The 25,217-nt window shown below is 43.8% G+C and overlaps 1 long non-coding RNA gene and 1 pseudogene across 2 annotated transcripts; both read left to right on the top strand.

Annotated features, from left to right (window-relative positions):
* Positions 1-819: 819 nt before the first annotated feature.
* Positions 820-25,217, top strand: LOC148703709 (putative aldo-keto reductase 2; annotated as a pseudogene). The gene is made up of 5 exons (XR_015977088.2): positions 820-1,092; positions 1,175-1,375; positions 5,519-5,691; positions 5,771-5,873; positions 24,637-25,217. The product of XR_015977088.2 is annotated as a putative aldo-keto reductase 2 (transcript).
* On the top strand, positions 5,880-12,259 carry LOC148703710 (uncharacterized). The gene is made up of 3 exons (XR_016400208.1): positions 5,880-9,424; positions 9,512-9,587; positions 9,680-12,259. It is a non-coding gene; the product is annotated as an uncharacterized LOC148703710 (long non-coding RNA).

The following is a 25,217-nucleotide window of genomic DNA, read 5'->3' as shown; positions in this document are numbered from 1 at the left end:
TTTTTTTTCTTCTCTTCTTCTTTCTTCTTTTTTCTCCTTTCGCGAGCTGGCGGCACACAGTTAAGTTGTCTGCGAACACAGTTAACAGAACTGTGCACACAGTTAAGTGTTCTTAGAAAATTATTGTAGAAGTGAGCGAGTCGACCCAAGATTCTCACGAGTCGACCCCAGCAGAGCAGGAGTCGACCCCAGTTCAAACTTTTTCTTTTCTTTTTCTTTTTTTCTTCTCTTCTTCCCTTCTTCTTCTTTCTTCTCTTCCCGCGAGGCCGGCGGCGCCGGAAAGGGGCTGGGCCACGGCGGACGCTGGAGGAGGGCGGGCCGTGGCCGTCGACAGCCGCAGGACGCGGGACGGCGCCCTTCTTCCTCTTCTTCGGCACCTTCCCCCCATGGGGGCAGGGGCGGAGGCATTCCCGGCGGCGCGGCCGCGGGAGGGGGCTCGGGAGGAGGCGAGCCGGGCCGGCGGCGGCCGCGGGAGGGGGCAGGCCGCGGTCGGTAGCAGCCGCGGCTGGGAGATTACAGTTTGGAAAGTCTCTGAAATTCTTCTTCTTCGGAAGAATGGGAGATCATGAGGGAAGGGGCATTTTCGGTATCTTATTTCAAAATAAAAGGGGCTCAGGGACCGGGAATTACAGTTTGGAAAGTTTCTGGACCGGTTGTTTTAGATTTAATTAACAAGGACTTTTTGTTACATTGGAGTCTTTAGAGGGATGGGAAAGTCAATTAACCTTTTTTTTTTAATTTTAAATTCGGTTTTTCCTGAGTAATGACGCAAGAGCTTCCGTTTATCCCTAGACAGTATAAAATGGTGTGACAATATGTTAAACCAGCCATCCCCAGCCTAAAACAGAACAGGAAGCAGCAGTAGGTGGTGCAAGAGCCATGGCGAGAGTGGGGCGCATGAAGCTGGGCTCCCAGGGTCTGGAGGTCTCCGCCCAGGGCCTGGGTTGCATGGGGATGTCCGCCTTCTACGGACCCCCGAAGCCGGAACCCGACATGATCGCCCTCATCCACCACGCCATCTGCAGCGGCGTCACCTTCCTCGACACCTCCGACGTCTACGGCCCCTTCACCAACGAGGTTCTCCTCGGCAAGGTAAACCCTTTTGCCCTCTTCTTGTGCTACTGGAGGCTTGAGCATAGGTCCTTCCCTGATGCCTGCGTGGTGTTTGTTTTAGGCTCTGCAAGGCGGCATGAGGGAGAAGGTGGAGCTGGCGACCAAGTTTGGTATCAGTTTTTCTGATGGGAAGATGGAGATACGTGGGGATCCGGCGTATGTGAGGGCCGCCTGTGAGGCGAGCTTGAAGAGGCTTGGCGTCGACTGCATCGATCTCTACTATCAGCACCGAATTGACACTCGGGTCCCCATCGAGGTTACGGTGAGTTCATCCTTCCAAATGTCTCTCAAGGTTTTGCAGTTCTCGAGAAATGCAAACCTCAGAGAGGAAAAATAATCTGTACTTGTTCAAGAGATGCCAATTAGATTTAATTGTAATATTGAAGTAATTGCAAATGTTTGGAAGACAAAGTTGAAGGGTAGGTAGAGGAATCTCATCTGTTTTTGTTGAACAAACTCATAGCTTCAAATCATGCTTTTGAGCAAGGACTAAAGTTGCAACAATCCAGGATCTCATCCAAAATGACTAGCCGGAAGGTATTATTTGGGTTCCTTGATCCTGTATAAGTACCCAAGATCTACCTAGCGAATAACCGATGTGGGACTAAACATACGCCCGCACGGATCCTCACATACTCCCCCCGTTCAAGCCCTGACGTTCTCGTTATGCTAAGGGTTCAAATATATTCAAATCTAATCACAAACACCATGATCGGTCGGTGGTCAACCCCACTGGATCCATGCTGCAGTTTTCCCTAGTCTACATAAGTTATGGGCCGGATCCGCTCTGATACCATTTGCAACAACCTAGGATCTCACCCAAAATGGCTAGCTGGAAGGTATTATTTGGGTTCCTTGATCCTGTATAAGTACCCAAGATTTACCTAGTGAATAACCGATGTGGGACTAAATACACGCCCGCACGGGTCCTCACAAAAGTAATTGACACTATAAAGAAAATCTGGTATTTATCTTGATATCTTGGTCAGGCCAATAGGCATTGTTTATATAAGGATCATGCAATAGCTAAGCCAAAACTCTTAATGCAATCTGGACAATAATCTTTCTCGAATAGAAAAATCACAACAATCTAAAACAATGGAACTTACTGCATCTAATAATATAACCAATTTGAGCTATCCCAGAAATGCATTTACTTCTAGTTTTAATGCAAACCTGTACCCATCTAAAAAACCTCATACAAAGATATTTTTTTTAAAAAAAACAAAAGACACTACATATTCTGATTGCAATCAAACAATTGTACATAAAATGGAATCCAGAAAACACACCTACTGTGGCCAAAAAATCGAGCTATTATATTTAGTTACTTGGTGAAGATATGCCAAAAAGAAATGGTGATTTTTATAGTCTAGCTTTTATGCTAAGGCACCTTTAAGTTTAACCCTACATCATTCCCTCGGGCTATGAGTACTATTTAACCTTGATGTTGTCTATAGTCTTAGAATATATCCTAAAAGAAGGAAAGGACCCTTAAGAATAAAAATCTGGAAATAGGAATTCTATTTCCATTTTTTTAGATATCTGTTAAAAAAAATGTTTGGTTTACACTTTTTTTTTTAACAACAAGAGAAGCCACTCAACCATGTTAAGGCTGGGAGGTAGCACTGGGGTGCGGACGATCTCCTTGAGGTTCTGTGCAAGGGTGGCCTCAATCTCGGCGATTAGGGCGCAAGCATTGTTGATGGCCTCATGGTCGAGGCGCTCACCAGGGATCTCGAGGACGGAGTGGGTTTGGGTGATGTCGGAGATGGCAACGACCATGGCAAAGTTCGGTTGTGGTTGCTTGGAAGGTTGCAAGGCTGGTAGGCGACGTTATCGTCATCACAGGCAGGGAGATCGTTGGGGGCATAGGAGGAGGCAGAGTGGGGTAGAAGGCAAGAGAGAGGAGGTGGGTCGATCTGGTTTTAAGCTAGGTAGAAGAGGCCAATGTGCTCAACGGTGGTGATATCGCGAGGTGGTCTTGCTCCAGGGACAAGTCCTCGAGGCGAATATAGGGAGGTTGGGTGTTGATCATGGGAAGGTCGGGCAAAGGGGATGACAGAGGTGCAAACCCACTTTTAAGAAAACTAGAAACAAAAATTTCACTTTTACTTTTTTCAAAAATAATGAAAGTTGTTTCAGAAAAAAAAAAAAAAAACAAAACCAAGATAATCAAGCATCTGTTCTACATTAGATTCCATGCTTCTGTTAAAAAAGAAATAGAAAAAAATAGTGCCAAGCAGGGTCTAAACCTAATCTTTTCTCCTGTCTAACTTTCCTCATTAGAGTGGCATTTGGTGGTGGCCCTCTTCTTTTCTCATTTTCTCACCTCTCTCTCTGTTTTTGCAAGTCTCTATGTGCTTTTCACAGCTATCCGATTACTTTCGTGTCTCTCCCCGATTCTCAAAGGATTGGTCCAAACTATCTCATGCAGGAGGTGAGTCTGAATATGTCTCTCATTTTTTGTCATTTTTTCCTTTTTTTCCCCGTATAGCATCGAGTATGGAAGAGGGGTTGGATGGGAATGAGAGTTAAGTGTAAGCTAAGTTTTATTGTTTGCGGAGGGCCAAGGTTTGTGCTTGGGAGTAGATGTAAGGAGAACAAGGGTCATTGGTCTAATTATGCTTGGAATTGATTTCATCTATGCTGGGGCTTGAGCTGGTATGGTCGATCATGGGTTCTGGCCTACACCTAGTCCTAAACCTTGAGTAAGGTTTGTTTGGACCAAGATAGCCTAACTTGAGAACTTGGTAGTTGGGGTTCTCCAGCATATGTTTGGGGCTGTTGAAGTTTTCTCCCGGGAGTCAAGAGAAAGGAATTGAATGAATTTCCTTTTAAAAATTACTTCTTATCATGAATTTCTTTCATCTTGCTTCGAAAAGAAAAGGTATGTCGTTTTCTGCTTAAGAATTTTGTGCAAGGTGTATGTTTCTTTTTTTTTTGGGTTAGACTTCGACACACACATTGTGCTTCATAGAACATGATGTCTGATTGAAGAACCTGGATTGTCCAACTCATGATTTTATGTTTTTAAAATATTTGCCTCATCTCAGAGGCTTAGGCTTTCTAAAACTTAAGGTGCTTTCTAGAACATGATGCATTCTTGTCTCTCCCTTCTCACTTTCATTACTTAAGCCTACTTATTTAAGCTTTCTTAAATTTTATTAATGCATATTATCATCTGTACTTTCTTTGTGCACTTCTTGGTCAAAGAAACTTTTTCGAACCTCTCTTTCGTGAAAACATATGAAACGATGGTAAAAATATTTACCCTTTATTATGTCTTGATGGACAAAAATATACCAAAATAAGAGATGCTTATACTTTCTCAAAGTTTCACTAGGTAGGGGAAGTATTACGTATGGGGCGTGTCTTCATATGAGAGAGTTGTTAAAGTAGAATGACCGTTGATTAGAAAAAAGCATTCATTACTGACAGTGTTTTATTCTACATCATGATGATATGTTGGCATAATATGGGCTACGAAAGGGAAGTGATATTCTGTTAGAACTGGAGAACTGAAATCTATGATTTAGGGATGAACTTTCTGCTATGAGCTTGAAACCTTGTCAGCACGAACAATGGACTGAGATCCTAGTTTGGTGGTTGGATTTTAAAATATTAGGATGTGCAGACTGTAGTCTTTAGAAATTGAAGGCTGCAAGGTAAGGCTTAAAAGAACTGAAAGAGTGAATGCTAGACAGTTATTACCAGTTTGATCGTAGGTAATAACAAAGGGTCTTTTGTAAATTGACCGGGAGGTTGGTAGACTATGTGAATGTGTCTTCTATCATTATTACTGCTAAGGAAGTTATGCAAAGGTCCATCTGCATGTGATGTAGAGGCGAATGAAGTAGTAACAACAGAGAATCACATTTTAGAACCAGTTGGGAATGTTCATGAGCCTGAAGTGTAAAAAAAGAGTATTATCATATAAGAAGAAGGTCTAAGAAGAGTAGGAGCATAACATTTTTATTTTCAAATGATGAGAAGAAGCTTATTGCCAAGCTATGACTGCCACCGGTTGTTGAAGTTTATAGGACTGATCTTGTATCTAGCTTAGTATGAGGACAATGCCACTTTATTGTCCTAAGTGAAATCGCCCTATATTCAGATGTGATTTATAATTTACTGATCATGCCATAGGAAGGATAACAATTATGAAGCATTTGAGTTTATTGTAATCATGCACCTGTTTTTTTTTTTTTTTTAATTTCCCCAGTTGTGTTTAGTCAGTAAAACCTATGATGCTATGTCATTTGACTGTATTATTCATCCGGCTTGTGAAGGGTATTGTAGGTTCTAATATTAATTTATATTTTCATATTCGTACCTTGACACCTTTTTGCCTGAATACAAGTTGGTTAGTAAATTGATCATCATTTTCTTTTGCCATTATCAGATGGGAGAACTCAAGAAACTAGTTGAAGAAGGAAAGATAAAATACATTGGGTTGTCTGAAGCATCTGCTTCAACAATCAGGAGGGCACATGCAGTTCATCCAATAACTGCTGTCCAGCTGGAGTGGTCTTTATGGACGAGAGATGCTGAAGAAGATATAATTCCCACTTGCAGGTGAGTTTGTTTACATATTGGTGGCTAACATTTATTTTTCTAATATTGCCTTTCTTATTTTTTGTTTTGAGATTTCCAGAGAACTTGGTATTGGAATTGTTGCATATAGTCCATTAGGCAGGGGTTTCTTTTCTGCTGGACCGAAAATGGCCGAAACTTTGTCAGACCAGGACTTCCGTAAGGTGCGTATTTCTGATAAAATAATTATATATGTATATAGAAAATAGCTAATGGAACATTATGCGATGTGATATTGGTAGTTATCAAATGTATGGTCGGGATAGATCAAGGGACCCTGTAAACATAATAATCTACCTATCAAAATTGGTCGCATCTGGTAGTTAAGCAACTAAGACTGCTGCTTGTGTTAATTCAAGGATGAAACAAAAACTGACGTCATATTGTCATTTAGAAAACAGTAATACAATCATATGCATGTGTTATGTGTGTCCTTTCTTTTTCCTTTATTGCTGCCTTTTCACACTCGGATCGATGTAGCCTGGACATGGATGAGAGAATTTGATTTGGATGAGTAACCAAGCAACTGATTTTACAAAAAAGGGAAACAAAAAAGGATACAGGAACATATAGAAAAAAAATTTACTAGCAAATTACATATATTTGTTTGTTAAAATTTGTTGTTGTAGAAAATATTATAAAATATTTTTTGGTTTAGATGTTTCATTATATTTTTCCACAACTACCCCAAATTAGCTTGAGGATACAGGAAACATGACATTTCATATCATTATTTTCCCACCAAAATCCTTAACCATGCTATAAAAAGCAACAAAATGCCTACTTTTTCTAGTGTCTGGCTCAAATGGCCACTTGATACAAAGTATGGGCGAGTATAACCGCCTTGCCTCATTGGGCAAGCAGCTGGTAGGGGCTTTGGCCAAAGGACCATAGTTTCTTTCCCAATATGAGCTAGATCAGCACGTAACAAAGGCCGAAAGGCCAGAACAACCAAACAAGGGCTCATAGCCCAAATGAAGGCCCGTCAAAGGCCTAACCAAGAGATAATGGAGGATGTCCACCATAGTCTGCTGTACTGGCCGGTACGGGCCGGTACGTACTGGTCCGGCCTTAGATTGGTATCGGATCCACGTGGAATCCGGTACCGGGTGGTTTTTATAGGAGAGCCGACTGGTATGTGGTCCGTACTGGCATCGTACCGGTGCGAACTGGCCGGTTCGCACCGGTACGCCATTTTTTTTTTAAACAACCATAGTGCCGTGCGCTGTGGTTTTTGAAACCACTGCGCCGCGCGTGGTTTCAGAAAGAGAGGCCACTTCTTTCTTTTGAAAAAAAGAAGTGGCCAAGAGGCCACTTTTGTTTGTTTTGAAAAAAAGGAAGTGGCCTCGGCCACTTCTCATTCTTTTGAAAAAAAGAAGTGACCGACAACGGCCACTTCTTTTTTTAAATTTGGTGGTTGAGATAGCAGGCAATGGCACAGTCACTCGTCCTGCTCCTCGGCCTTCCTCACTCGTTCGGTTATAAAAACCGAATGAGAGCATCCAGAGTTCTTAAATCCAGCGAGCTTCTGAGGGATAACCAGAGAAGGAAAGATTTGAGAGATAGCCCATAAATTCAGGAGGAGTTCCTTCCAAAAAAATCCAGCGAAGACTATTTAAGGTGTGGTTTCTTTGTCCTATGTTATTTCATTAATTTTGTTAATAAGTAGCTTAAAAAAATAGTTTATAAATTGCTTAAAAAAATAAGATCATGCTAAAATTTACTCCATTAGCTTAATTTTTTGATATGTTGCATATTTATGGTAGGAATGAAGCCATCAAGAAAAACGAACCCTACAAAGAGTGATATTGGTTGGTCTTATGGGCGAGGACTTAGAAGAGAGGGACAACGACACCAGTTTTAATGTAACTTTTGCGACAAGATCTTCAAGGGAGGAGGGGTAATCAGGTTGAAGCAACACTTAGCCGGAAATTCCGGTGAGGTTGCTACGTGTCCGAATTGTCCGGACGAGATTCGTGTGCTGATGAGGTAGAATCTCGTTGAGGTCAAAAAAGCGAAGGAGAGGATTTTCAAGAAGAGGATGAAGGTGGATTGCCGAGCGGCAGAGCTACCTTCCTATCACTCTAGAGTGCCAGAGGAGGTTGAGGATCTTGATGAGGAGGAGGTAAATATTCAGGCGGCCATGCAGGCAAGCCTGGATAATCAGTGGCAACAGGAGGAGATGGCCAGGCATAGGGCTCGATTTGGGCCCTCTGCATATGAGTCGGGCGACGGTTCTGGGAGCACTAGACAAGATCCAGAGTTCTTGAGGACAACTTCATTCAGGAAGGGCGTCGACAAAGAACGTGGCCGGATTGCATCTATGCTGGATAGTTTTGGTAGCTGAAAGAAGTCATCTTGAGAAATTCCATAAGGAGCGACAATTAATGATGTAGATCCGCATGCTCTCCGCAGCAGAGATTCAAGGCAGCAAGGGGTAGATACAATGTGGATGAAGGATAAGAAGAAACTATGTGGCGAGCTATTAGATCCTTGTTTCACTTCAGCCACATTCCAGCGAATGTGGCAGACAATACGTACTACAGGTCTGCCATTGCCGCCATACAAGCTACCGGTCCCGGTGTAGTTCTTCCAGATCCGAAGGACATCTACGGTGAGCTTCTTGACAACAATAAGGAGCTGGAGAATTGGATTGACTCCTACAAGAGCAAGTGGCCCATATATGGACTAACCATTATGTACGATGGTTGGACCAATCCGACTAGGTGGAGCATCATCAACTTTTTGACATATTGTGATGCAAAGACCTTCTTCCAGAAGTCGGTTGATGCTTCGGCTTATGTGCACAACACTGCGTACATGCTGAAACTTATGGAGGATGTGATTGATCTGGTAGGAGAGGAGAATGTCGTGTAGGTCGTCACTGATAATGGGCCGCAATATAAGACTGCCGGGAAGATCTTGATGGAGCGGCGACCACATATTTTTTGGATCCCATGTGCTGCACATTGTATTGATCTCATGCTAATGGATATTGAAAAGATCCGTAGGGTGCAGCAAACGGTGGAGACAACCCAACGCATCACCAGGTATATTTATAACCATAATTGGGTCCTTTCACTGATGAGAAAGTATGCAGGGGGAGAGATTCTGAGACTAGGAGTCATACGGTTTGCTACCAACTTCATCGCACTTGATAATATTCTCGAGAAGATAGGAGCCCTACATCAGATGTTTGTCATTCCCGAGTGGCATGATAGTAGATATTCTTATGCCGGCACTAAAGGGAGCAAGATAGAAGACTTGGTGACGAGACAGTCATTCTGGCAGCGGGCTACTACAATAGTCAAGGCTATCAAACCATTATATGAAGTGCTGCGGGCCGTAGATAGCGAGATTTACCCCCAGATGGAATTTTTGTATCACATGATGGTTAAGGCAAAGGATCAGATTATGGAGACAGATTCAGCGCATGGCCAGTCGTACATCAACATCATTGAGCGACGGTAGGGAGCACAAATGGGTAAAAAATTGCATCTAGCAGGTAAGCAAGAATATTGACAATTAAAGTGATGGATGTACTTATGTAATTATGCTAAGATAGTCTCGTATATGTGCAACATACTATCTAAACCTCCGGTTTCAGTACAGTATAGATGGAATTGATATGGATGAAACACTTCTGGATGCTTTGCGCAATATGATTTACAAGATGGAGCATGATCCAGAAAAAGCGGCCCTATATCTTGAAGAGGTAACTATGATTTAGTAATTACCAGCATGTGTAAGTATACTGTTATCTTCAATTATTAACATGGTAGAACACGCTTCTTTTTCACAGAGCAAAATATTTAGAGAGGGCAGCTATAGTTTTGGCCAATGAGCGGCTGTCGTCAGCAAACACAATATAAATCCAGGTACGTCACATATCAGAAAGACATTCATCTGGTGTTACTTGGTTACTAATATGGAACTATTATATATGTAATTTTCATAAATATTTTTGCAGCTGAATGGTGGGTGCATTTTGGCGGGTTCGCAAGAAATTTAAAGCGGATAGTTATCCGAATCTTCTCCCAAACAGTCTCCTCTAGTGGCTGTGAGTGCAATTGGTCCACCTTCGCTCTCATCCACAACAAACAAAGGAACCGTTTGGCACAAAAGCGTCTCAACGATCTTGTTTATGTGTGCTACAATTTGCGGTTGAGGCTAAAGTGCATTCAAGAGGAAGCAGAGCTCAAGTATGCAGATCCTATGTATGGGACCATCACCGATGATGACGATGATCTACTGCTCGACTGGCTTGTAGTTCAGCAGCAGGAGTCCGAACTTGACGAGCCAGGATCGCTTCCACGGCCAGCTAGCTTCATAGCCACCGAGGCTAGGGTCGATCCAGAGCAATGGGCTGAGCGCAATATTTCACGCACTCCCAGAGCTGATTAGCTGCAGTCATAGGGGAGCCAGTCACCACATGATTTGTACGAGACACCCTCCGAGAGAGCTGATCGAGGGATGCTCAGTAGAGAAGGGCGACATAGCCAGACAGAGAGGGCCAGAAAGGATAAACAAAGGGTTCCAATGGAGAGTATCGAGGAGGAGACTTGGACTAGCAGCGATGAAGGTTCTGGTAGTGATGGATCTTCTAGCCATGGAGGGAGCGGAGGACAATATGGTACTTATGAGACACAGCCAGAGGGTGGTCTTCATTTCACCGGTGAGTCCCAATTTACGGGTGCTACACAGGATACGGACCACGGTCGACCACCTGACAGATTCTGTGAGGATATCATTGGATATAGAAGACGGGCTCCTCGAAGTCATTCAGGAAGACAGGATATAGCTGCAGATGAGCTTTTATACGGATACAGATTCTATTATCCACAGCCTCAGCCTGACGAATATGGATATGGTGCATCGAATTTTGCTTCCGTCATATTTCGATGGGCCCCTACACAATCAGAGGACACCTCTTAGAGCCAGAGCGTGAGCGAGAGATCCGACAGTTCTTATAACCTGGCGCGCGTTCTTTCTGATTGGGTTGATCTGCCTCCTCCTGACTATACTTATGATCCGGATATCTACGAGAGCCATCGGCACTCGTCCCGATTTTGATATCCGAGAGTGCTTTAAATGTATGTAAATGATTGTATCTTAATTTGAAGATGTGTATCATTTTATCATTTGGAACGGAAGGAAGTAATAACATGCATCATTTATGTTTCAAATTTCAACCCTAAATTTAAATATAGAAACATCAAAAATCATGAAAAAAGCAATAAAAAAACATCAAACTTTACTTAATACTTAATTTAAGATCCAACAGAGACAACACTTAAAAAAAAAAAACGGTATGGACCGGACCGGTACCGTACCGGTTCGGCTGGCCACCAGTACGCCGACCGGTACCGGTACGGCGGACCTTGATGTCAACATCCTCTTCCATATCTTCACAAGTTCTGAGACTCTTTTCTCCCGTACTACCGAACCTCTCTAGCTTTGGAGAAGAAAAGTTCCACCTTGCTCGCAATCAACAACAATGCACTTCTAAGAATAAGTGGCAAGGCCTATCAGTGTCAGAGAAGGAAGCCAAATTTAACCTATGAACTCAAGCTTGGAACCCTCCCATCCCTTCCACATGTTAACTTTGCCGGTACTATTCTCGCTTCCTCGAGCAACAACCAGACCGCCTAAACATGGCCCATTGCTGCAGGGCCGAAAATGGAGAGGATTTCGCGGACTTTCTTACTCTAGAGGGGAAGGTAGAGAGAGACAAAAAAAAAAGAAAATAAAACCTACTTCCATTATGGTGGATAATATTCATTGTTAGAAAGGCCAACTCCACCATCAATCTGCAAAATCCATATCCAGATAATTTGATAAGTATTTAAGGTTCTATTGCATATGGTGAATGCAGGAGTCCAGTTCGCACAACATTAAGTTGTTGCCTTTTCCTTGATACAACATGCCTTTGTTCATGATCCCAACAAAAGCGAATTATAATTTTAGTTCGACTATGCATAATTTTAGTTCATTAGGCAATATATTTTAACAACTTCTGCATTTATAAATTGTAGTATTGACATATGTTGACAATGGCATTTGGCAAGTGCAATGCAATCAGATGAAACATGGATGGCAATGTTCTTATTTTCTTTTTCTTTATTTATATAATTTTTTTATAAAGAACTTAGAATATCTAAAGATGCGACATAGAAAAGCTATCTTCTAGAATGCAATGGGTTGTTAAATGGTTTCCATTTTTCTTGCTGGTGAGCTTTCCTATTTTGTCTTACCATACAGAACATGAATTTTTTAAATATGAGATTGTGTATATATCAATGAGTGTGTATTTGTATACATATACACCATATCTATGTATATACAGATGCACGTATCATAGTTATAGGACGTTAGACTAAAATGAGAGAACTTTACATGCATTGCCAAGTTCAATTATGTGGTTTGAAAAATGATAACCAAAATTGTTGGATTCTGTCTCCAAGCTTTAAAATGCTTATAGGAAGATTTCATATGATTTGAGCGCACAACAATGCTTATAGGAAGATTTCATATGATTTGAGCTCCCCCCCCCCCCCCCCCCCCCAAGCTACCAATGAAAAGAAAAAGAAAAAGAAGCATACTATGCTGCTAGAACTATTTGGTGGGTGTGATACACCCAAGGGGTCCAAAGCATATGTTTTTTTAAGAACATGTAATCATTTCAGTCCTTGTATATCACACTAGTGGTTCATTTTGTTTTGCTTTCACCATCACTAAATTTGCAAGTGGGTATACGAGGGTTCATGTGGGTGTGTGTTTAGTCCCACATAGTTATGCATTGGGCAGATCTTAGATACTTATACAGGGCTAATATATCTAAAGAGTACCTTTTGAATAATCTTTTTGGATGAGGTTCTGGGTTGTTGCAAATGGTATCGAAGTGGACCCGGCTCATAGCATATGTGGACTAGAGAACACTGTAATATAGGCTTTTCTGGGACTGACTATGGGTTGATTGTTGTGTTTGTGATTGTAGTTGGACCTTTGGCCTAGCGAGGATGCAAGAGATTAAATAGGGAGTGTGTGAGGGCTTTTGTGGGCATGTACTTAATTTCACATTGATATGTGCACATATCCTTGTTACTTGAACCGGGCCAAGTAATCCAAACACATTCTGACTAGCCTTTTGGGATTAAGGTGTTGGATCGTTATAGTGTAAACCTTTTTTTGCAACTTGCACAAAATAACTATACCCTTATATGGATACAAACAGAGATATGTAGGGACTGTTTAGTTTCCTGTAATTAGCATCCTACAGTTGCAGTTGACTGCAATTGAATTGCAAGCAACCAAAACAAGTGTTTGGAGGCCTGCTATTGCAATTGCATGTTGCAGTTCAACTCAGGAAAAGGTCCCAAAAGTTGTAACTAGAATTGTAAACAAAATTGGTTATTTCAACTACAAGGAATCTTGTAATGGGAAAAGTCCTTTAGAAGAGTTTCGCTTACCACTCCAAACATTCCCCTTCTTCTCCACGTTGTCCTTATAATTAAAGTAATAATAATAATATTACTGTAATATTATTAATGAAGTAATATTATACTATTATAATGATATTATCATAAATGGTAATATTATATAAGATTATAATATATTATTGCTGTACTTTTTATTATTCTTGATGCAGAACTATTCCCGGAAGAGGTGGCTGCCACGCTGGTACTTCAACTCGGGATGATTGTTGTAATTGTAAAATGTGAAAACAGAGGAAGGGGAGGAAGAACAGGAGGAGGGGAGGAAGAACAGGAGGAAAGAGAAGGAGGAAGAGAGAAGAAGGAGATGTGGGGGAAAAGAAAGTTCTTAATCGTTCATTAAAACCCTAATCATGAAAATAGTTTCCTACATATAGGGCCAAATAAACACAATTAACATAAAACCCCCTTACACAAAAATAACTCCTAATAAGCCCACAAATAACACAAATAAGCCCTAAAATGCAGACAAGCCCATAAATAAAAATAAAATAAATATGCAAATAAAATGGTGGCCTACCTGATGTCCCCATCAACTCCTCCCGGGTGGGAAAAAATGGACCCAATCCGAGTCTGACTCAATCCGGAGGCTCAGGATCATCTGGATGAAGGGCTCTGATGTCCCCATCAACTCTTTCCGGATGAGAAAAACTCGACCCCGTCGAGTACAGGTCTGACCGGTTGTCGTATTGCTCCAGAAGATCGGGGTCAAGGCGCTGCAACTGTGCTCTGGAAATCCACGTCACATCAGACTTTGGTCGACCTTTTCACCGAACAAGGTAACGTTGGTAACCACCGTTCCTGGTTGAAATAACCTGCTCATCCAATATATGTTCTATTTGTTTTCTGCGTGCATGAAATTTGGGAGGTGGTGGCTCAACGGCAGGTAATAGATCAGGGTGTCCAACATGGGCAGGTATATCAATAAAGGGGTCAGAAGGCATGAATATTGTCTTTTTGTATGGGACTAAATCTTCAATATTAAATGTTGCACTAATCCCATAGTCAGCAGGAAGATCCACAACATATGCATTCAAACTAATTTTCTTTAAGATTTTGAACGGTTCCGCACTACAAGTTTGCAATTTCTTAAACGTATCTGAAGAAAATTGTTCAAACCTAATTCTTATCATGACGTAATCTTTTTCACTTAACTCTTTATAACGTCTGTGTCAATCAGCAAGGGATTTATATTTTAAGTTATTAAAGTGACTACAATTACTGATTTTTTGATGCAAGGAATGTGGATGTGATGCAATTGATTGTGCAGACTCAAAGACTCTATACTGATGAGACATGAAAAACATGTCTATGGGTTGCCTAGGTTTGTAATCATGCACCACTTCGAATGGACTCATATCTATGGACTTGTTAGCCGAATTATTACATGCAAACTCAACTGTCGGTAACATTAAATTTCAGGTCCTAGCATATGCATTCGGTCTGAGCCTATGATGTGGAAGGTTGGGCAGAGATGCTCCGGAAACTAGATCAATTGCACGTTGGATATCACACATTAGAGAAAGTGCATCTGAAAGATCATCAGGGACTACATCATGAAACTCCTCTAGAAGGGAAACTACTATAGGGGAATGTTCAAGATTGGACGCCACATGGGTATCTTTAGCTACAAGTGCCAATTCAGGTGACTGGCTCTCAATATCTGTCACTACCTCTTCGATAGTAGTGATGTGAAGTGGCTTGGTTGTACTTAGATCAATAGGCTCCTTTTGGGAATCATTTTGGACAAAGTTTAATTCTGTGGGTTCGTCTTCAAAGTCTTCTACATAGTCTTCTATATTTGATTCATAGACTTCTTCGACATATTCGGTCTTTTGGATCCCAGCTTTTGGTTCAGTAATCAGGTAAGTTTTGGCAGGGCATTGGGACGCAATGTGGTCGGACCTTTGGCACCAGAAGCATTGGATTTGGCTTCGAGAAGGAGGGTAGGAACCCAATATTCCTTTTTCCTTATCAGTTGAAGGGTTTGGGACAGGCATCGGGGAGGTCCTAGTCGGTGCTGGGGTTAGGCCAAGCTGATTAGGAGGATTGAAAAGTGGTCTAGGTTGTGGGAGATAATTTTGGTTAGGTCGGGCTCCTAGGGCCAGTGGTCGAGGGTCGATGGGCCTCACCACAGGTAGTCTTAAGAAACTATCTACATCTTGAGCCAACTGGTATGCTTGATTAAGAGTGGTAATCTCTCGGAGAAGTAGTTCTTTCTGGATCTCCTCGCGGAGTCCTGCCCGAAACCTAAAGAGGGTAAGGGTCTCCCCTTCTATTACACCGCACTTTTTATGAAACTCCTCAAATCGTGCGATGTAATCAGCAACTGTCGATGTCCTTTGAGTTAGCTTCTGCCACCTATCCATAAGGCGTTGTCGGTACGAAAATGGCAGATACTTCTCATTTAGCTTTTCTTTCATATCCTCCCATGTAGTTATACGAGGAAGCCTTTGGATCTCACGCATATGTTCAACATTATGCCAGTACCAGTGAGCTTACCCAATAAGCTTCATTTTGGCAAATCGCACTTTTTTATCGTCAGTCATTTCGTTCCACTTAAGGTAATTATCCATGGCGGCTCTCCAATCGAGATACACGCTTGGCTCGGATTGACCAGCAAAGGTAGGGGCCTCTATTCTTACGGTATGCAGCAGCCTCGCATCTAGATCGCGCTGGTGAACAGGAGGTGGTTGGTTCCTAGGGGGATGGGGAAGGATTATAGGTGGTACGGCTAAACCGATTTTAGGTTGAGCTGTAATGGGGGTTGGTGGTTTAGGGGTCTTAGAATTTCGCATGAGCTCACGGATTTCTTGTTTGAACTCCTCGTTTCCAGCCCGCATGGCATCGAGCTGTTCCATGAGAGATCTCAAAACATCGGGATTCATGGTAGCTACAAGGATTTTAGGTTGATTGAAATAATACTCCCTATCACTACGGGTTGGTATGCAATGACAACACTAGATGATGATGTGAAATGCAATATTACTAATGAAACCCTAATAAATATGATGCAATATCAAATTTGATTCAGGACAACCTACTAATGCAATCTATTATGATTTCAGAGATCAGCAAGTTTTCACAAGAATAACTTAAAGTTTAAATATTGCTGATTTTTACTTCGGTTATTCGGAATTAAGGATTAAGATTATTCAATTTAAGAAATTAGATTGCAATCAAGTAGTACAGTTGTTTTGATCCTAAATCAATCTGATCGAAGAATGCTGAGAAACGTCCTGTTACAAGAGTGTGCTAATTTAATATCAAGATTTAATGGGTAATAGGATGGGTTCGGAAATGAAAGGTTTGATGTTCTGAATTTTGATAGCAATATAAGTTTCAAAATGTGGCTATCATGCAAGAGAACTAGAACATAATTAAATGAGCAAGCCCAAGAAAAGTGGAAACCTTATTACCTGTCGTGAAGTAGGCGATCAGAGTCGTTCGCTTGTGGCTTTTCAAGCAATGGAGACGTCGTCGGACGCAATGCAGGAACTCAGTGGTGTTGATTGCTGAACCCAGCTTGTTGCACGATTGAAGTGGACGCCGAGGAGATATGAACGGCTGGAGGTTGAAGCTGTGAAGAGGGGATGCTGCTGGCGCACGGGTTGATGAAGAGCCTGCTGGGGTTGATGTGGGGACTGGTTAGCCTTTGGGCCTCTGGATGGGCTTGAAGTGATGGCCCCGAGGGCCTCTGTCTGCGGGTCAGAAAGAGGGGGAAGGAGGGGTTCCGATGGGGTGAACGGGGATTTGGTTTTTGGGGAGGGGCGATGGCCGGTGAGGAAGATGGAGGAGGTTGTTGCAGCGGCGACGGTGGCGGCGAAGGGAGGGCGGAGCGCGAGGGCGGAAGCTTCGGCGGCGTTGATGGCGAAGGCCGAAGCCGGTGGCCGCAGTCGAGGAGGCGCTGCGGTCGGCCGGAGCGACGGAGCAGAGGAAGCGGCAAGCGGGTGGCGGCGGAGCTGCTGCGACGGCGGAGGCGGAGCTCGAGGGAAGAAGTAGGAGGGGTTGGGCGGCGCGGTGGAGGCAGACACCGAAGAAAGAAGGGGATGGTGGCTTCGGCCGGTGGAGCGGAAGCGGCGAAGGGTGGGCGGCGTGCGGCGGAGCTTGGCGGCCGCACGGGTGGAGCGGCGCTCAAGGGCGGCGGCGCGGCGTGCGGCCGGAGAAGACGAACAGAGGTAGGTCTTTTTTTTTCCTTTTTTTTCTCTTTTTTTTTTTAACTCAGACCCGTTAGGAGTCGGGTTAACGGGTTTGACCCGCTCTGAAAACCCATTAAGGGTCCATCACGTGCAAGTCACGTGCGTAGCTTTTTTTTTTTGTTTTTTTTTGAAGGGGGGACGGATCGGGCTAGTGGGGAGCGGGTTAACGGGTTTGGCTCTTACCCGTTAGGGCTGATGGTCTTCAACCTCCCGACGGTTCGGGAGGGCGGGTCGTTCCTCGTGGCGGCGGTTGCGGGGACGGGCTGCGGCGGGGCTCTGCGGCGACGGACGGCGGCCGGAGAGGGATGGCCGGTCACGGCCGAAGGCGGCTTCCGGCGGTGCAGGCGGAAGCGGAGTGGCGCTGCGGGCGGTCTGCTCGTCAGCGGAATTCGGCGGCGGGGAGGCGGCGCGACGCGGAGCTGGGGAAGATCTTCCTATGGTGGTTCGGGCGTTGCTGGCGGCGACTGATGGCGGCGGTGGAGGCAAGCACGGGCGTGATGACTGGTGGGAAGGGGGGAAGGGGAACGGGTAGATGGGAACCTGGCTGATGGGGCTCGGGTAAAGTCTGGAGCTCGGGTGACGTCTGGCAACGGCGCAGGCGGAGGATGAAAGCGGCGTGGCTCGACGGTGGAAAGGGGTTTTCCTTTCTCCTCTGGTTTGAACCGAGAGAGAAAGAGAGAGATTCCTTTTTTTTTTTATGAGCATCGAGAGAGAGAGAGAGGAAAGGGGTGGTGGGCCGTGGGAAGTCGATGGAGAAGCAGTGTCAGGGAGGCGGAGGCGGTGGGATGAGGCTGCGTAGCGGGGGTGGCGGTGGATTCAAGTGGCAGCAAGGGAGAAAGATGCTGTTTAGGGACCGGGGCTTTGGCATAGAGGCAAAACCCGAGGCTCTGATACCAAGTTGATGCAAAATTATTCCCGGAAGAGGTGGCTGCCACGCTGGTACTTCAACTCGGGATGATTGTTGTAATTGTAAAATGTGAAAACAGAGGAAGGGGAGGAAGAACAGGAGGAGGGGAGGAAGAACAGGAGGAAAGAGAAGGAGGAAGAGAGAAGAAGGAGATGTGGGGGAAAAGAAAGTTCTTAATCGTTCATTAAAACCCTAATCATGAAAATAGTTTCCTACATATAGGGCCAAATAAACACAATTAACATAAAACCCCCTTACACAAAAATAACTCCTAATAAGCCCACAAATAACACAAATAAGCCCTAAAATGCAGACAAGCCCATAAATAAAAATAAAATAAATATGCAAATAAAATGGTGGCCTACCTGATGTCCCCATCAACTCCTCCCGGGTGGAAAAAAATGGACCCAATCCGAGTCTGACTCAATCCGGAGGCTCAGGATCATCTGGATGAAGGGCTCTGATGTCCCCATCAACTCTTTCCGGATGAGAAAAACTCGACCCCGTCGAGTACAGGTCTGACCGGTTGTCGTATTGCTCCAGAAGATCGGGGTCAAGGCGCTGCAACTGTGCTCTGGAAATCCACGTCACATCAGACTTTGGTCGACCTTTTCACCGAACAAGGTAACGTTGGTAACCACCGTTCCTGGTTGAAATAACCTGCTCATCCAATATATGTTCTATTTGTTTTCTGCGTGCATGAAATTTGGGAGGTGGTGGCTCAACGGCAGGTAATAGATCAGGGTGTCCAACATGGGCAGGTATATCAATAAAGGGGTCAGAAGGCATGAATATTGTCTTTTTGTATGGGACTAAATCTTCAATATTAAATGTTGCACTAATCCCATAGTCAGCAGGAAGATCCACAACATATGCATTCAAACTAATTTTCTTTAAGATTTTGAACGGTTCCGCACTACAAGTTTGCAATTTCTTAAACGTATCTGAAGAAAATTGTTCAAACCTAATTCTTATCATGACGTAATCTTTTTCACTTAACTCTTTATAACGTCTGTGTCAATCAGCAAGGGATTTATATTTTAAGTTATTAAAGTGACTACAATTACTGATTTTTTGATGCAAGGAATGTGGATGTGATGCAATTGATTGTGCAGACTCAAAGACTCTATACTGATGAGACATGAAAAACATGTCTATGGGTTGCCTAGGTTTGTAATCATGCACCACTTCGAATGGACTCATATCTATGGACTTGTTAGCCGAATTATTACATGCAAACTCAACTGTCGGTAACATTAAATTTCAGGTCCTAGCATATGCATTCGGTCTGAGCCTATGATGTGGAAGGTTGGGCAGAGATGCTCCGGAAACTAGATCAATTGCACGTTGGATATCACACATTAGAGAAAGTGCATCTGAAAGATCATCAGGGACTACATCATGAAACTCCTCTAGAAGGAAAACTACTATAGGGGAATGTTCAAGATTGGACGCCACATGGGTATCTTTAGCTACAAGTGCCAATTCAGGTGACTGGCTCTCAATATCTGTCACTACCTCTTCGATAGTAGTGATGTGAAGTGGCTTGGTTGTACTTAGATCAATAGGCTCCTTTTGGGAATCATTTTGGACAAAGTCTAATTCTGTGGGTTCGTCTTCAAAGTCTTCTACATAGTCTTCTATATTTGATTCATAGACTTCTTCGACATATTCGGTCTTTTGGATCCCAGCTTTTGGTTCAGTAATCAGGTAAGTTTTGGCAGGGCATTGGGACGCAATGTGGTCGGACCTTTGGCACCAGAAGCATTGGATTTGGCTTCGAGAAGGAGGGTAGGAACCCAATATTCCTTTTTCCTTATCAGTTGAAGGGTTTGGGACAGGCATCGGGGAGGTCCTAGTCGGTGCTGGGGTTAGGCCAAGCTGATTAGGAGGATTGAAAAGTGGTCTAGGTTGTGGGAGATAATTTTGGTTAGGTCGGGCTCCTAGGGCCAGTGGTCGAGGGTCGATGGGCCTCACCACAGGTAGTCTTAAGAAACTATCTACATCTTGAGCCAACTGGTATGCTTGATTAAGAGTGGTAATCTCTCGGAGAAGTAGTTCTTTCTGGATCTCCTCGCGGAGTCCTGCCCGAAACCTAAAGAGGGTAAGGGTCTCCCCTTCTATTACACCGCACTTTTTATGAAACTCCTCAAATCGTGCGATGTAATCAGCAACCGTCGATGTCCTTTGAGTTAGCTTCTGCCACCTATCCATAAGGCGTTGTCGGTACGAAAATGGCAGATACTTCTCATTTAGCTTTTCTTTCATATCCTCCCATGTAGTTATACGAGGAAGCCTTTGGATCTCACGCATATGTTCAACATTATGCCAGTACCAGTGAGCTTACCCAATAAGCTTCATTTTGGCAAATCGCACTTTTTTATCGTCAGTCATTTCGTTCCACTTAAGGTAATTATCCATGGCGGCTCTCCAATCGAGATACACGCTTGGCTCGGATTGACCAGCAAAGGTAGGGGCCTCTATTCTTACGGTATGCAGCAGCCTCGCATCTAGATCGCGCTGGTGAACAGGAGGTGGTTGGTTCCTAGGGGGATGGGGAAGGATTATAGGTGGTACGGCCAAACCGATTTTAGGTTGAGCTGTAATGGGGGTTGGTGGTTTAGGGGTCTTAGAATTTCGCATGAGCTCATGGATTTCTTGTTTGAACTCCTCGTTTCCAGCCCGCATGGCATCGAGCTGTTCCATGAGAGATCTCAAAACATCGGGATTCATGGTAGCTACAAGGATTTTAGGTTGATTGAAATAATACTCCCTATCACTACGGGTTGGTATGCAATGACAACACTAGATGATGATGTGAAATGCAATATTACTAATGAAACCCTAATAAATATGATGCAATATCAAATTTGATTCAGGACAACCTACTAATGCAATCTATTATGATTTCAGAGATCAGCAAGTTTTCACAAGAATAACTTAAAGTTTAAATATTGCTGATTTTTACTTCGGTTATTCGGAATTAAGGATTAAGATTATTTAATTTAAGAAATTAGATTGCAATCAAGTAGTACAGTTGTTTTGATCCTAAATCAATCTGATCGAAGAATGCTGAGAAACGTCCTGTTACAAGAGTGTGCTAATTTAATATCAAGATTTAATGGGTAATAGGATGGGTTCGGAAATGAAAGGTTTGATGTTCTGAATTTTGATAGCAATATAAGTTTCAAAATGTGGCTATCATGCAAGAGAACTAGAACATAATTAAATGAGCAAGCCCAAGAAAAGTGGAAACCTTATTACCTATCGTGAAGTAGGCGATCAGAGTCGTTCGCTTGTGGCTTTTCAAGCAATGGAGACGTCGTCGGACGCAATGCAGGAACTCAGTGGTGTTGATTGCTGAACCCAGCTTGTTGCACGATTGAAGTGGACGCCGAGGAGATATGAACGGCTGGAGGTTGAAGCTGTGAAGAGGGGATGCTGCTGGCGCACGGGTTGATGAAGAGCCTGCTGGGGTTGATGTGGGGACTGGTTAGCCTTTGGGCCTCTGGATGGGCTTGAAGTGATGGCCCCGAGGGCCTCTGTCTGCGGGTCAGAAAGAGGGGGAAGGAGGGGTTCCGATGGGGTGAACGGGGATTTGGTTTTTGGGGAGGGGCGATGGCCGGTGAGGAAGATGGAGGAGGTTGTTGCAGCGGCGACGGTGGCGGCGAAGGGAGGGCGGAAGCTTCGGCGGCGTTGATGGCGAAGGCCGAAGCCGGTGGCCGCAGTCGAGGAGGCGCTGCGGTCGGCCGGAGCGACGGAGCAGAGGAAGCGGCAAGCGGGTGGCGGCGGAGCTGCTGCGACGGCGGAGGCGGAGCTCGAGGGAAGAAGTAGGAGGGGTTGGGCGGCGCGGTGGAGGCAGACACCGAAGAAAGAAGGGGATGGTGGCTTCGGCCGGTGGAGCGGAAGCGGCGAAGGGTGGGCGGCGTGCGGCGGAGCTTGGCGGCCGCACGGGTGGAGCGGCGCTCAAGGGCGGCTGCGCGGCGTGCGGCCGGAGAAGACGAACAGAGGTAGGTCTTTTTTTTTCCTTTTTTTTCTCTTTTTTTTTAACTCAGACCCGTTAAGAGTCGGGTTAACGGGTTTGACCCGCTCTGAAAACCCATTAAGGGTCCATCACGTGCAAGTCACGTGCGTAGCTTTTTTTTTTGTTTTTTTTTGAAGGGGGGACGGATCGGGCTAGTGGGGAGCGGGTTAACGGGTTTGGCTCTTACCCGTTAGGGCTGATGGTCTTCAACCTCCCGACGGTTCGGGAGGGCGGGTCGTTCCTCGTGGCGGCGGTTGCGGGGACGGGCTGCGGCGGGGCTCTGCGGCGACGGACGGCGGCCGGAGAGGGATGGCCGGTCACGGCCGAAGGCGGCTTCCGGCGGTGCAGGCGGAAGCGGGGTGGCGCTGTGGGCGGTCTGCTCGTCAGCGGAATTCGGCGGCGGGGAGGCGGCGCGACGTGGAGCTGGGGAAGATCTTCCTATGGTGGTTCGGGCGTTGCTGGCGGCGACTGATGGCGGCGGTGGAGGCAAGCACGGGCGTGATGACTGGTGGGAAGGGGGGAAGGGGAACGGGTAGATGGGAACCTGGCTGATGGGGCTCGGGTAAAGTCTGGAGCTCGGGTGACGTCTGGCAACGGCGCAGGCGGAGGATGGAAGCGGCGTGGCTCGACGGTGGAAAGGGGTTTTCCTTTCTCCTCTGGTTTGAACCGAGAGAGAAAGAGAGAGATTCCTTTTTTTTTATGAGCATCGAGAGAGAGAGAGAGGAAAGGGGTGGTGGGCCGTGGGAAGTCGATGGAGAGCAGTGTCAGGGAGGCGGAGGCGGTGGGATGAGGCTGCGTAGCGGGGGTGGCGGTGGATTCAAGTGGCAGCAAGGGAGAAAGACGTTGTTTAGGGACCGGGGCTTTGGCACAGAGGCAAAACCCGAGGCTCTGATACCAAGTTGATGCAAAATTATTCCCGGAAGAGGTGGCTGCCACGCTGGTACTTCAACTCGGGATGATTGTTGTAATTGTAAAATGTGAAAACAGAGGAAGGGGAGGAAGAACAGGAGGAGGGGAGGAAGAACAGGAGGAAAGAGAAGGAGGAAGAGAGAAGAAGGAGATGTGGGGGAAAAGAAAGTTCTTAATCGTTCATTAAAACCCTAATCATGAAAATAGTTTCCTACATATAGGGCCAAATAAACACAATTAACATAAAACCCTCTTACACAAAAATAACTCCTAATAAGCCCACAAATAACACAAATAAGCCCTAAAATGCAAACAAGCTCAGAAATAAAAATAAAATAAATATGCAAATAAAATGGTGGCCTAGCTGATGTCTCCATCAATTCTATATTATATTATTATTGTGTTATAATAGTTTTATCATATTATAATAATTTTATGTTATTGTGATATAATACTATTAGAACAGTATTAAGTTATTAATATAATGATTGTAAAATATATTATATTTAATTTATTAGAATATTGCAACAATGTTACTATTATTACTAGGATACTGTATGATTATTATAGTATTGTTATTTCATTAACATTAAAATTTTATGAATTATAATTGCATATGATAGTAATGCGTCTCGTTATTATTGTATTAAATTGTTTTGACATTTATGTAATTGCTTTAGTAATTATTCTTATGCTAAGCCAATGAGAATTTAGTAGCAATATTTTTCCTATTATAATTATAAAAATAATATGATAAATGTTATACTATCATCGAAAAGGTGAATAGTTTATTGTTTGTCAGGGATAACCTTACTAGCTTAATTGTAGGGTAACTGTATCTCTTTCCAAATCAAACAACGAAACAATTTTAATTACATTTGCAATTTTCAATTACTGATAACCAAACAAGGCCCCTTTCTACAACTATAATTCCAGTTGCAAGCAGTTGAATTGCAGACTGTCATTGAATTATGTGCAACTGAATTGCATGCAACCAAATTGCCTCCTAGACATATAAAGGAGAAATGGAATCAGAGGTGCATCCAGGTAATGTTTGCATTAAAATAGTAGTTATTTTTGTTTATAGTTACCCAGAAACCTATTTCCTGTAATTTTGTTTTCACATTTCATAATTGTTTCTTCTTCTGGATCAATTGTTCATCTTAGAACCTTTTTTTTGGTCAAACATTTCAGAACTTTTTCATTTCCAGCATTTTGCTCTTCCATTGTTTTATGGTTTCGTAGATTCTCTTTATGTTAAATAAAGAAGATAACTGAACTATTAATGTCACCGGCACAGCGGATGTCTGAGTACATTTTCTTTGTTTTTTTGTTTGTATGTATTTGAGCCTTTTGTTTCATGTTCCATTCATTGAAAGATGAATGATTTTGCAGAGTGTGCCCAGATTTCAACCTGGGAATCTCGAGGAAAATGCACTTATATTTGAGCGTGTAAATGAAATGGCTAAGAGGAAGGGATGCACCCCTTCACAGCTTGCATTGGCTTGGGTTCATCACCAGGGAAGTGATGTCTGTCCTATACCAGGCACCACCAAGATTGAGAACTTCAACCAGAATATTGGAGCACTGTCAGTGAAACTTACGCCTGAAGAAATGGCTGAACTTGAGTCGTATGCTTCAACAGATGCTGTCAAGGGTGATAGATATGCTTCTTCAATGAGCACATGGAGGGACTCTGATACTCCTCCCTTCATGGAAAGCTGAATGATGGTTCTTTTGCAGCCTGCCTTCCTGTGCCTTGTTGCAGGTTGATAGTAATTATCTATGAATTTTGAGAGTATGGAAGGACTGTTGTGTCTATGTTTGAGTTCACCAATGTGCATGATTTGCAGTGAACGCTGGCTACTCTAAGCTTCTGTTTGTGGCTTGCCTAAAATAAAAGCTGAGTTAATCTCTTTTGGTAACAATAAGACTCCTAGTGTGTTCAATAAAAATGTGTTAGTTGTTGCCACCAA

Source organism: Phoenix dactylifera, chromosome 4 (genome assembly GCF_051530095.1).
Source record: "Phoenix dactylifera cultivar Ajwa chromosome 4, Ajwa_hap1_PhDact_Kaust_v1.1, whole genome shotgun sequence".
In the NCBI taxonomy this organism is placed as follows: Eukaryota; Viridiplantae; Streptophyta; class Magnoliopsida; order Arecales; family Arecaceae; genus Phoenix; species Phoenix dactylifera.
Note: the sequence above shows the minus strand (reverse complement) of the source record. Positions and strands in the feature narration are given on the sequence as shown.